Source organism: Ambystoma mexicanum, chromosome 13 (assembly GCF_040938575.1).
Source record: "Ambystoma mexicanum isolate Mex_15411 chromosome 13, UKY_AmexF1_1, whole genome shotgun sequence".
Classification (NCBI taxonomy): Eukaryota; Metazoa; Chordata; class Amphibia; order Caudata; family Ambystomatidae; genus Ambystoma; species Ambystoma mexicanum.
In genome coordinates, this window is record NC_090938.1 from 471,297,641 (window position 1) to 471,311,588 (window position 13,948).

The window sequence follows — 13,948 nt, forward strand, 5'->3', positions numbered from 1 at the left end:
ATCCAATTTCACCTAAGGAGAACTCTTCACACAAAAAATCTTCGAATTTGGTTGGGTAAGTGGGTACATTTTAATAAAACATAGATGGGGTGGGGTAAGGGAATAGGATAATGTGGGAAGAAGTGGGGAGGGCGCTGGGGGATTTCCCCCACATTCTTTTTTATAAATGTGAAGATTTCACCTTTAGGTGAAGTGAGTGTGATGAAATCACATACATGCCTAGTAGGTTCTGCAACGTCCCTTTTAAAATAAGCAGATACATGATTGGAGTTATTCACTTTGTCTGACACCGCACCTGCCAAGATGTAGCTCCACATTCATAAATGCGGTAGGGAAAATCCCCTCTGTTGCTGAGACCTTTAGCTACCCAGCCACACCCAAAGGGCCTGTGCTCTTGTCAGCATAGAAAAATACTGGGGCAGCATCCTGGGTGTGGCAGGTGCGTGGTTCTGGTGGTGGACGAGTACAAAAAGACAGATCTGGCCTGCAGGCAGTCTGTAATAGCAATGAACACCACTATGTGCTATGTGGGGGCACACACAACTTGTAACATCCCGCCAGCCAGAGCCAGGTAGGGCTGACCCTCTCCGGGGTGATGGGCGTTTTCTTTGTTGCTGAAAATCGCAATTGTCAGTCTTATTTTCTACTGAATTTAAATTGCATGCAGGGGAGAACCAACGTTCAGACATAAGGAAAGAGTAAAGCGAGGCAAACTCACTTTTACCCTTTCATTTTCCCCTCCATCTTGCGAAAAAATAAAGCTGTTTGCCAAGTATGCTTTGTATGCGGCTTTTACTAATGGTATCATATAAAATTGTTATATGTGATTTTACTAAAGTATAATTCAGAGTGGTAAGTTTTACAGAGGTAATAAATATCGAAAAAATACTGAATCTTTTTTTTAGGTTAAATTTGGGGTGTTCCCCCTCCCAAGCCCCCTGTTTTCCTACTCTTTTAACCCCATCCCCACCCATTTTAACCCCTTACCCCACTACCGTGTGTGTGTGTATATATATATATGTATGTATTTAACATTTTCGGTATCGTTTCGATATTTTTTACTTCAGTGAAACTTAAAATGAGTGGATACCAATAAAATCAGCCTGGTCTCTAGCAGGTATTACCCACATTGACCTTTTACAAATTACCTTTTGTCCTAATTGACCTAATTAGAGTGGTCCTAATTGACCTTCTGCACAATTAACCTTTATATTATTTTAGTTATTTTATATATGTACTGGGTTGGTTTTGGATTATAAATAATATAAGGGGATTGGGTGGGGGTTGCGGGCAGTTTTGGATTGGCTGGGTGGTTGCGGGGGGGTTTCCCCTCCACATATATGTCCTAATTGACCTTCTAAATTAGGTCAATTCTCCCGAGGTCAATTGTGAAAAGGTCAATTAGTATACAACCATTTAGCCGGCGAGAAACCAAGTCGCGCTTGCATGAAAAGGTCATGGAGGCGTAAAACAAAACGCACTGATGAGATGGAGGAGGAATCCATGGCGGAGACCTTATCTCTGCTCCGTGCCTCTCCTCCGCCTCATCGGTGCTTGAAAATAGTCTGGAGCATTAAATGGATGCAGAAAACCAAAATTGCACCTCTATTTAACAAACCACCCATTATAAAAAATTAGGGTGTGTGGCTTTTGTGCGTGCCTAAAAAACTTCAAACCAAGATGGCCATCACAGATAACAGTCAGGGAATGCATCCCTTTTACTTTTTCTGACAGCGAAGGGTGAGCACGTGCCAGAGATTTGGGATAACAGGTAAGCAAAGGGAAGGATTGAGGGGCATGATTCCAGTGTGTCGAATGGATGAAACATTGTCGAGTGTTGGGGAAAGGAGGCAAGAGGCATGGGCCACCAGCCAAAGTGGACAAAAAAATAGCACACACCCGGCAGAGGCGCACAGGTGGTTGAGACAATGCGAGCGATCACTGATGGATTCTAGCCACATTTCTGGCTACCTGATTGACCAGACGGTCTGGCCCAGGTGCTAAATATACTTCATCACATTGACATCAACCTCGAGAACAATGCTACTATCGGATCACTTGTCTGTCCTTCCTCCCCTTCTCCAAACGTTCATCAAATCCCCTATCGCCAATGTCCATGACGGGACAAAGGGGTTAGAAAGACTGCTTCCTCAAATAATCAGGTTGAGGGGCTTGTAAAAGAATGCTTGTTTCTTTGAAGGGTTCCATGGGTTCTATAATCAAAGCCATTTTGTGTATGATCGATTGACTGTCCATTTATTCAGAGCAGATATAGGATAACTAATGGAGCATTAGAGCTCACTGCACAGGGCTCTATTGTATAGTAGGTGACCACTGCCCAAGTTAATGGTCCAAACCCAAAGCTATTAGAGAGAGCCTCGCGAGAGAGCCTTGCGTGGAGAGCCTCGCCTGGGGCTTCCTCTCCTTTGCCAATGCCCACCATGGACACGCCACAGAAGAAGCTTACAGGTCTGAGTTTACAGGCGGTTACAGCCTCCGTTACAAGCTTGCTCATTGGATTGAGAGCTGGAAACAGTGAGAACGACAAAGAAGCATGGAATGCAGCCTTCTATAAGGAGTTTGAACCTGGAATCCGCAAATGAAATTCGGAATGTCAAATGAAAAGAAAACATGTTCTAATGGGCATTCCGTCTTTCCCTCGCTCAGCAAAATAAAAGTGGTATTTTTTCCCATATGAAATGCATGCAACAAAATAAATCGGGCTACCTGGTGCAGCTGCAAAGGCGGCTGGATATCAAGATAATGGGGACTGACACTAACAGCGCAGAAACTAAATGGAAATAAAATGTTCTTGTTTTTTCCGCCTTGCTTTGCAGTCTCTGTTTCGTTGTGTTATCTCTGATTTATATTCCTGATTGGTTCCACTCATATTCCAATCATTGTTTTCTTTTCTTTGTGATTCGATTTATTTAGGGACATTAGAGAATTGCCTAGGGGACCTGTAGGCTGTCTAAATAATTGCTGTTGGTTCTCGCCACTGTAGATCTCTGTGCATTGAAAGGGTTTGGGATATTGAGGGTCTGCAAAAAAACTCAGAATTTCCCTACCCCGAAATGGACCTCCTATTGTTGTGGAAGAACCCTTATACCTTTAAAATCATAAGAGTATTAAATGTTCAGTTCTTCAAACAACTGCATCGTTACAGCTCCTGTGAAGCTGTGTATGTCCAAATTCACGCCTTCTCTGCAAGGGCGCCTGTGCCCCCCTGCATCAGAGGTTTCCAATGATACCTGATTCGTTGCGATTCAGGACATATTATGTGCTGAGTACACTTTAGGGATGCTTAAAGCTAACAAACGACTACACACATGAGCCACATATCCATTGAAGATGGCAATTATTCCAATGACTCTATTGTTGCTCATCAATAAGTTCATCGACACTTATTCTCCCTAATTGGGGGTTTACCTTTGTAAACTGCACGGCAGTAGGGTCTTTGCTGCAGCCTCGTGTCCTGGTTGCATTGAAAGCTGTCGAGCACAAGCATCCAGGGTAAGAAGATATGCAAGCTAGTGATCAAATTGGATAGTGAAAATGCAGTTAAACTCAAATTAGAAGGTCTGCAAAAGCACTTCGACCCATCGGAACAGTGGGACTAACTGTTCCAGCACCTCCACCTTAACCTGTAAGAGAGCCTTCTCGGAAGTGCTCCTGGACCACCCAGTGAACTAACCAGCTTGCACGGGACCTTTACCCTGGAACCGCCGCCGTCAGCCAAAGAATAATGAAGAGTTATAATCAGCCAAGAAGGGTGAACTGAACATATCTCTATGATGAGTGGGGAACATTTTTTAAGTGGAACAATGCTGATTGATGTGGAAATAGGATAGTAAGGATCTCTGTTCCCTGATGGCAAAGAGAGCCCAGAATCCCCCTGCCGCCCGCTTCTCTAGGTGAGGGCAGCTGGTCAGAATGTTCACTGCTCCAGGGGAACACTGCACCACCACAACTAAGCACTGGAGCCTCAGGAATATGCAGCCAGGAAGCCAGGCTGCAAGACTAGTCCTGCAGGTTCTCTATGAAAGATTTTATCCAAGCACAGGGCGTGAGGTAAGAGCTAGTAAATGCGGTATTGTACAAAATAACCTGCTACCAAAAGTTCGACCCCCAAAAGTTCGAACACCAGTTTTCTGCACATATATATGTGGGGGGGTAAAGTAAATAAAAAATGTATAGGGGTAAGGTGGGAGGGCCGTGGGGGGCCTCCCTCCACATATATGTTTGCAGAAAATTGAAGAAAGAAAACGGACTTTTGGGAGTCAAACTGTTTGGTTAGGTAAAATCACGTAGATCCGTAAATGCTGAGGGAACCTGCAAGAGTGCATCCCCTGCTATTGGTAGGGAAGCCGTGAGGGCAGGAGCTCAACAAGTGCTAGCCCCAGCTTAGAGTCAGGTGGCCTGAGGAAGGAGGGCCCCACCCTCCCAAGGCCAGTGGAGCTAGTCCATGACTTTCAGTGGGCCCTTGTCACTCACAGAGCAGGGTACACTTCCTGTACGCCTGGACCGTGCGCCAGTGTCTTTTCATCATGAAACTCAAGGCAGCCTGGCTTTGGGTCCTGGTACTTTTTCATACTGATATTAAATGGAATTGGATGAGGACTGATCTGGATACTCGCTAATTAGCCAATTCGCACTGTGTGATGTAATGACCTGAACGATGTAGTCAGTGCCTTGATCCTTTCCCACGGCACGTTTGCCACTCCCCATAGGCGGCACATGGGGGTCTGTGATGGTAGAAAGGGACCCACACCTCCCTGTGCATTTCAGCTGGACCACCTGGTGCATTTCAGCTGGACCACCTATCCAACAAGGGTAGTCCTCGTTGTCCTGGTGGAGCCGAGGTTCAGGTCAGCGATTATCCTGGAGATTTTGCCGACGGTGAGAGATTATTTATTTACGGCCTCTTGCATCAGCAACACGTCCTGTTTATACTTATTTGGAGGAGGAGTGCGGCATCTACTGGAGGACTAGGGGTGGGGGTAAAAGGTTGGGTGCATTTTCCCCTCTTTGCCCACTGTTGGAGGAAGGTCCAGGAAAAGAAAGTTAAAACATTTAAAATATTGGCCCTCAAAAATCTGGATAGTTGTTTGGGTTGCCCTGATTCCTCAACGGATCAACTGGTAATGGCGGTGTGTGGCTTTCCGTAAGAAGATGAGGGTAATATTGCCTGCTCATTGGCCTCTCTCCTTTTTAGGTTTGCCACCTGCTGGACTTCCACAGTTCGCATATTTTTAGGTTTAAAATTACTTTTATTGGCATTTAAGAGGTACTGCAAACAAACACAATTATATCAACTAGTTGATAGAACATGCTTAAGTCATATTAACAAATACATTATCAACAAAATAAAAATCTTTTACCAATAGCTGCTCCAGTGAGGAAATGAGCACATTCTTATACAGGTGCTAGATTCATGAAAGGTTACTCACAGGTTTGCTGCTTTAAAATATGTGTATTCATGGGCAAGGGGGTACAAAACGACTGTATTTTTAATGTTGGTCCAAGTTATCTGATTTTTTTAACGACCTTGGCACAGGATTTAAAAAAAACATAGTTTTGTTACTTTACTTAGGCTGGAAAATAGTAATATAGACTGTTCGACGTTGAGCTGTAAAGCGCAAAAACACACATGCATTCGCCAGACCAGAAAAGGGGAAAGAGGCAAGGGGAGACAGACAAGGGGGTAGAGGAAAGTAAGAGGCTGATGGGCAGTGAGGCTTCGCTTCTAGAGCATGCAGAGGGACATGGGGAGGAAACTGAGATGGGAATATGAGAGAGCGCAGAGGTCCATAGAAAAGAGATAGAGGAGAGTCTGAAGCAGCTGAGAGTTTCATGTAGAGTGAGGTGGAGGGTGTGAGATAGTACTAGAGAGAGAACCTAGAAAGACTGGCAGAGAAGTGCCAGGGAGGTGAAGCACAAGAGGGGGTGGAAGATAAACATTGGGAGAGAAAGAAGAGGGACGAGAACTGAAAGGCAAGAAAAGGAGAGGGGACGGGGAGAGGAAGACAAACACAAAGTGGGAAAAAATGTGGGAAAAGGAGTGAGATAAACGGGGAAGCAAGCAAACAAGAATGACAAAGTGGCAGCGATAAGAAAAGGAGGGGAGAGTGCAGAGGATGGGATCAAAACGACAGGGAAAGCCCATAGAAAGCCGGGGGAGGAAGATGGCGAGAGGCATGAGGGGAAACACAGGAAATAATGGAAATTGAGAGAATAGGAAGGCAGAGGGGCAAACTCCGAAAATGAGTGGAGCTGAGTAATTTAATCCTTTAAGAAAAATGGGGCTGCAAGGGAGAATGTCTGTTATGTGAGCAGAAGAGATCAACAGCTTTTTCTCTTATCATCCTGCATTCCATCACTACAACTCCCTCTCACAGCAGGGACAGACCCACGCCACTTCAATGGGACCACTTTTGATGACCCTTGGAGACAGGAGTTTAAACAGTCTAAGATGCACTCAGGCCCTTTGAGGACCACATGTCTGAACCTCCCACCCCATTTATTGACAGTATACTGTTGTAGTGTATCTCTCTGAGTGCTGGTGACATCACTGGCCCTGGAATACTGTGACGTCAGTGAATGTAGAGGGGTATGTGTTATGTTGTGAACAGGGGTTCTAACAGTTACAGTTGGAGAAAGTGAGCTGGCATGGAGGGACGTGCCAGTGTCTTCCTGGCATATACTTACCAGTAAACATACAAATAACTTAGCTGCTGGTCCGGGTGTTACTTCAGGTACCAAGTTATTTCACTGGCGACGAGGATGGGATCAGGGCCGGTCTTTTGCGTCAGGCAGCCCAGGCGGCTGCCTGACGTCAGTCAGGCTCTAGGGGGTGCTGCACCAGCAGTCCACAGTGCCAGTGCTAGAACACACGTGTAACACGTTGGTTTCCTAACATAATAAAAATGAATGTGCCTGTTCATTTTTATAATGTTAGGAAACAAACGTGTTACACGTGTATTCTACCACAGGCTGTGGCCTCGGCCAGGGCAGTTTCTAGTCCATTTGGACCCCACACCCCATCCCATGCGCCACTCCCACCGCACCCCACACTCCACTCCCGCCACACCCCGTTCACCACCCCCACCGCACCCCGCGCACCACTCCCACTGCACCCTGCGCCCCAAATCCCAAACTACACCATTAAGGAACTCCTACCCAAAGTCAAACAGTTCGTCAAACTAGGCATGAATTGGCATTTGCAACAGTGGGCCACTTTTTCACTGGTGCCCAAGACAATTTTATGCCCCAGTCCCACTTAGGCTGCAGATAATGAGGACTGGGCACACCAAGAGACCATGAATATGGCACAGGATGCAGTATATACAACCAACAAAGAACACAAGATGTTGAAGGGGGTTTGGAGGTAACCTAAGCCAAAAGGGCAATGACAAGGAGACACCTGAACCCAATAAACAATCACTTTAACATTCTTTGAATGGGAATCAAGTGCATGCTTTGATACAGTAAAGTCTTGACTGTTGTAAGGATACATGGACCAGGATTATTTATTTATTCACGCAATGTTTCTCGGGTACCTGCATATTTATTTATTTATGCAATGAGTGTTGAATACAGGTATCCGACAAACATTGCATAAATAAATAAATTATCTGTCTCCATGTACCCGACAAACATTGCATAAATAAATAAATAAAGCAGGTTGTGGCTCAAAGAATATGTACTCAGCAACACTGGTCAAAATTATTATCCGCATAGTGAAGTAACTCATCACCAGTGCCATGGAAGTGGTTTAAAGTGTAATTGATATATAGTTTGGAAAAGAAGTGGCATGAAATAAATAGCGCTGCTTTAAACTATTATTTTGGCCATTTTCTGGGCAAGCAGGGACGCAACATGGGCCCAAACGGGTCTCCGTTTGTACGGTGTCCGGGCCCACGGTGCATCCCTGCAAGGCACGCCCACTCCCCACAGCCCACTGCACCTCCCCTCCCATCTCAATGCCAGCATGAAACCATTTAGTGACTAATGGGCCACCATTAGCAGTTTCCTGCTGGCATTGTGAAGAAAGGGGCTGGTCTTAACTGCAGGGGGACCTAAAGTGTTTTTATTGGTGTGCTTATGCCCCCCAGCCCAAGTGGCGCAAAAGTGGTCAGAGGGAGCCTCTGACTTCTATAATGTCACGTAGTACTTTTGTACTACGTTACATTACAGTCGGAAGGAGCAGCGCCAGCACCTGACCTGCAGAACTTTCCCCACATCAACACGCCACCCCACAAACTGGGGGATTCCATCCCCTCCAGAGGCTCCAGGGACTGGGGCAATTGCGCCCCCTGGGGCTATTGCGCCCCGGGCAGTTGCCCGCCTCGCCCAGGCCAAGAAACAGGCCTGGCCTCGGCCCTCAGGCAGGGCAGGGCAATTGGCAAATAAATTAGCAACATTTGTTGCTTTATTACCTTCCCCTGGCCCCGGGTGGCGCTGGTGCCACTGGCACCAGCCAGGCCCATGGGCGCACGTGCGGTGTGCCCTCCTCCAGGCTATGGGCGTGCACTGACACTGAAGTGTGGATCGATTGGTGCCTGGCTGGTGTTGTCTGCCCCGGCCATTACAGAAAAGAGGAGCGATTGGGTCACTAAATCCTGAAGTTGTTCCCATCACAAGCACACAGTGCCAAGCAGCAGCAGAATCAGCAAATACAAAAAGTTGCTGCATCCTGCCCTCGCTGATAGGGCCTTGTTTCAGGAAATCCGGCAGTAAGTACAACCTGCTGAGGCAAGCACACTTCTTTCCTCCTGCTCCCGTCCTCGCAGGTGAGGCCTTTTGCTGCCTAGGCGTTTTATTTATTTTAAAATGGTATTGCGGAGATGACTAGGCCATCCAAGAACAGCCTCTTGAGGCCACAAAGCTAGACACTTTTGTCAAGGCTCAAGTAGTCATGAAAAAGGAAGCGAGCACTGGTGGTGGACTCTCCTCAGAAGATCAAAAGGCCGGTTCTCGGAAGACCTGGGCAGAGTGTCATCGTCAGCAGATCTTGGGCCGGTTTGGGGGTTACTACGCCCCCCTAGTTCCCGCTCCCGAGGATATTGTTCATCGTTCCCTCTTTCCTGGGCATGCACTGCTGACTTTATTTTAGTGCAAGAGTTTCATACATTTCACTGTTCGCTCAGACTCGTCTTATACTCTTCTTTGTCATTGTGCTTCTTTTGTTTGGAATAGCATTCACGCTAGTCTAACGAGATAAACACCTACACAGACGCGCCTTGTGAATGATGGTGTGAAGGATGGATGCAGGCGCTGGACCAAAAGCTGAGCGAAGTCTGCACAGCAGCTGGCTTGGGAAAGCGACTCAGCAACTACAGTAGAAAATGTCTCAGTGGACGGTTGTCCCGTCTTCCATATAATGCAAATACCCAGACTTGTAGGATGCAAGCTTCACTTTCTTTGTTCCATTGGGGGTGACATGCTGTAGCATCAATTCATGTCCTTTAAAATACCCTGCACAGTGCAGCTTCTGATCGCCTTTAACACAAACGCTGGGAAATGGCCATGACTAGCTAACGCTACATTAATCAAAGCCAGGTCTCTAAAGAATGGTTCAAGTGTTGGGGAATCCCCTGCTCACACTTTCTGTTGTGTGACCAACCAGTGCGCAAAAGGTGTTTCAGAGCGTGGGGCTCTTGATGCCACGCATTTCTGCATTTGATACACCAGCAGCTAAACGCACCCTGGGGAGGCAGATCCTTCTGCATAGTCCATTTCTCTCCCAAGCTCGGGACAATGATCTTTACCATAATGGAGAATGTGAAAAAGCGCAGGGCTGCAAGGCTGGGGGGTGAGGGTGGAGGGCAAAGCGCACTACGCTTGGGATACACTGGAGATGCGTCCCCTGATACCTGCAGTACTCCAAGTCCCTTGAAATGAAATTCGTCTATACACTGCACAATGTGCAAGGGCTGCTGTTATTCAAGCAGCACGCAACTAGTAATTTGCAAATAGTAAACTTAACGAGTCCCAAGAAAAGGTTGTCTTCCACCTCGTTTTTATGTTGAGATGGTAGACATCGTTTTTCTTTGCGATCTTACAGTTTCATGGTGCTGTCAGGAGCTAAAATGAGTGATCACGAAGGAAACATTTAAGAATTTTGAGAGTTCACGAGCATGAGCGAAACAAACCCCACTACTCGAACTGCCATTTCTCTGCCGCGGTAATGCACTGCAGTGTGTTTCAACGTAAAGTCCACATTGTAATGTCATAATTTTAGAATGCCACCTCTCCAACATTAACATTGGGAGCTATGTTGAATTGTACATGCATGTTAACTCTTTGCATATGTTTAAAGTAGACTTTACCACTCGCATGGAGTAGTGATATTGTTTACGTGTGTCCCTCCTAAATATATTTAACTTCCTGTGAAATATTTGATGCAATGCATATTGCATAAATGCATGTATTTTAATGCTGAGATAGACAGGCTTGTACAGCTATCGGTGGCTATGTTGCTGGTGCTTGTTCTAGAAGGTTTGAGTAACACTGTTCAAGACCAGTTCATCACCTTTTAAGAGTGGCTAAATGTTTGAGGTCATACGAAAGACATTAGTGTAGATCTGAAAGTGTCGATTCTCTGACCTGAGTCACAGCAGCAAACTGGTCATTGTTACTAAAAATGAAGAGCAAAAGCAGACTAACATAACCAGGCTTGTTCGGGTTTGACCCTCTTATTTCTGTTTTCTGAGGTTCATGAAATTCAACAGATGCCAGCATTGACAATTTTGTTAACTCATAGTCCCCACTCCCGCTGCTCAGCCCATGACACATGCATGAGATCACAGGTCTGGGGAGGGGGGCGCCAACGATGCTTCCTGCCTGGGGTGCAATCTGTTGTAAGACCGGCCCTGGATGGGATCCTGTCGTGGAGCAGGCGTCACCAGGAATCAAATTTAGGAGGGGCACAGAGGGGGCCAAAGACAAAAGTAGGGGGGCGCAGACAAAAGTAGGGGGCGCACATGGTCACTGCTCGTCATAGCTAGGGGGGTTTCAAGGGGAGGCACAGGGTTTCACAGGGGGGGCACCAGCCCCCCCAGGCCCCTCCGTAGCGACGCCACTGCGGTGGAGGGGGCAGAAGTTGAGTCCAGGAACATCACCCTCCCAGTGTCCACGTCTCAATAGTTGATGTCAGTCGTGTCAGCTCTTATTTTCCGGGCTGGGAGATGGTGTCTCAGCAAGCCAGGAGGTGCTGAGTTCGAGCAGTCCAGGTATGGACAGAAGCTGAACTGCACATGTTCCCGTGTGCATAGGAGGAGAGTACCTTTGGAGATGGTGTTTTCTTTTTTGAACTCCCTGTGGCTTTCAGGGCGTTAGTTCATCGTGCCCCCCACAAAGGGGGCAGGTTGCACAGCACACGGTTTCGGTGTGCGGAGTGGTAGGGTGCTGTCAGGAAACGGGCACCTCTATGAACAGCAGTGGTTCTGAACTGTGCCTGTTATTCGTTTGGAGGCGTGGAGTAAAGTGCCTCCCAGGCAGTGTAGCAACAAGGGAAGCCTGGACCCTGTTTGTTTTCCTTTGGGTCTTGTGCTGGCCGGAGACTGAGCCGGCCGGCTGCCGGGTGGATCCGGCGGATCAGGTGGCACACAGCAAGGATGTTTGGGCTGTGTGCGCGGATGCAGCATGCAACCCATGTTCCTGTGCCATGGTTCGGTTAGGCATGGTGCCGGTTGTGGAGGGTGCCATGTGGGGGCCACGCCGCACCAGGGACTTCAGAGTCAGTGCCATAGGGCCCATGGTCACGGTGATGTTGGCCTCACCGAGCCGACTGTGGAAATGGTGACGTCGGCAGACTTGCTGGCAGCGTCCGACATAACATAATGTTATGTGAGGCGAATATGGAACGTGCTGGGTGCGCGGTACGTGGCCAGAGGAGTGACGTGGATTTTTTGTTGCTGGAACAGCGGAGTGGCACAGTGGTGGGCTCCGTGAACAATTTTAATAGTATTTTGCTCAACATATCAAGGACGGACAGGGAGTTGCCTCATGCGTTGATGGGTTGCAGAGGTTTCCGTTTGGGGCACAGGATGAAGAACTTGTCTAAGTATTTCTGTTCCCAAGGTGCAGCTGATCCAAGTTTGAGAAGGACTCCTGCAAACGTTGCCCGATTGGGTCTGGACCCCTGGAGGCATTGGAGTTCTGCACAAGGAGGACCTTGTTGTTACAGGAGGGCGTTGAGCAGTAGGTGTGACGGGCCGTTTGCGTGGTATTTTGTGTACATGTCGTGGCCTTAAGTGTTAGGTCGGATATGTGTTTGAGCCAGTTTTAGTGTGTGTGAAGTACCTCGGGTGTGTCATGTGTGTATGTGTGTCGGTGAAGTGGCCCGTTTTGTACTATATGCAATTCAATGTATGATTTATGCTGTTAACGTGATTTTCATTTCAGGTGAGGAACTGTGGTGGATCATTGCTGTGGTGTTGGGATAAAATGGTATGTTCCTCATCATATTATGGTATGGACGTTTGTTCGGCGGCATCACTTAAAGAGTGTGCTTTCCAACTATTCGGATAGTTTAATATGATAGTGAAATTTCATCATCCAGTGATATCGCAGTTTTTGCTTTTTTTCAATTTTGCATTATTTACATATTAACGCCTAAATTTCATGCTATGCTAATTTGTCATCCGCCTCGTGCAGAAATGTAAGGAGGGAGAAGCGTTGTAGTGCATCTCTCTGACTGCTGGTGACCTCACTGACCCTGGAATACTGTGATGTCAGTGAATGAATGAGGGCTACGTGTTATGTTGTGAACAGGGGTTCTAACAGTTACAGTTGGAGAGAGTGAGCTGGCATGGAGGGCTGTGCCGGTGTCTTCCTGACATATACTTACCAATAAACCTACAAATAACTTACCTGCGGGTCCGGGTGTTACTTCAGGTACCAAGGTATTTCATATACTCCCTCACCCAGCCGGAAAATAAAAATGGAGATGCACAACCCATCCCTGTTTAGGAGCTAGGCTTACAAATATGCAAGGAAAAGAGCAGAAAACTAACATCAGACATCCGAAATCCTGCAGCATCAACCCCTATTATCTAGAAACAGAACAGCAAAACAGCAAGGGAAAAACATGGCTGCTAGACAAATGCACACAGAAAGCACATGGTCCCAATTCAAAATGGCCACCAGGCCCTTTACAGACTTATTTCCATAGTCTAGAACTACAAATTCTCACGGCACTTGAGATTAAGGCCACGCAACTCCTGACTGCCCCAGAAAATGCAGGAGTCAATGTCTTGCCAGGGCAGTATAGAAAGGCCTCTGTTGCAAATTCTGGGAGAAGAGATAGCATAGGCAGGTTATAGAGGAGCTAGAAAGGAAGGAGCAGAAGCACATGGAGAGCCTAGAGGCCACAGGAGCTGAAAGAAGGATACTCAGAGATATCCAAAGGGCTTAGGGGAACAGCGGACCCAGTCGAGTATGAGATACCTGGTACTCCTGCAACAGAGCTGAACAGAAGAACCTGGCCCAAGAGTGTGACCATTCCAGAGACTGAGAATGCCGGTAGCTGTGAAAGCATGCTGGGTGGTAAATCTGTGACTGTGGCAGTGCTAGTAGGGCACTATATCCCTAGGTCCTGGGAAGAGTGAGCTGGGCACTATATTCATTGGAAATGAGTGGGGCCCTATATCGTTTAGAAGAAAGGGGGCACTATATCCTTGGAAGCAGGAAGAAGTGGGCCAGGCACTATACCTCTGGATGGATTACAAATAGCGAACAGGTGGCTATAACCCTTGGTTGACTGTGATTTTGGAGCAAAAAGTGTGCTTTGGTGTAGATTATAGATCGAGAGGCTAACCGACAACCCGATTAAATGGGAGACCTCTGATGTACTTTAGTGTAACACATCCTGACTCTATTTGTTTAGATTGTTCCAAACCAGGACACCCACTTTAGTTTTAGATAAACTCTTAGACCCATATGG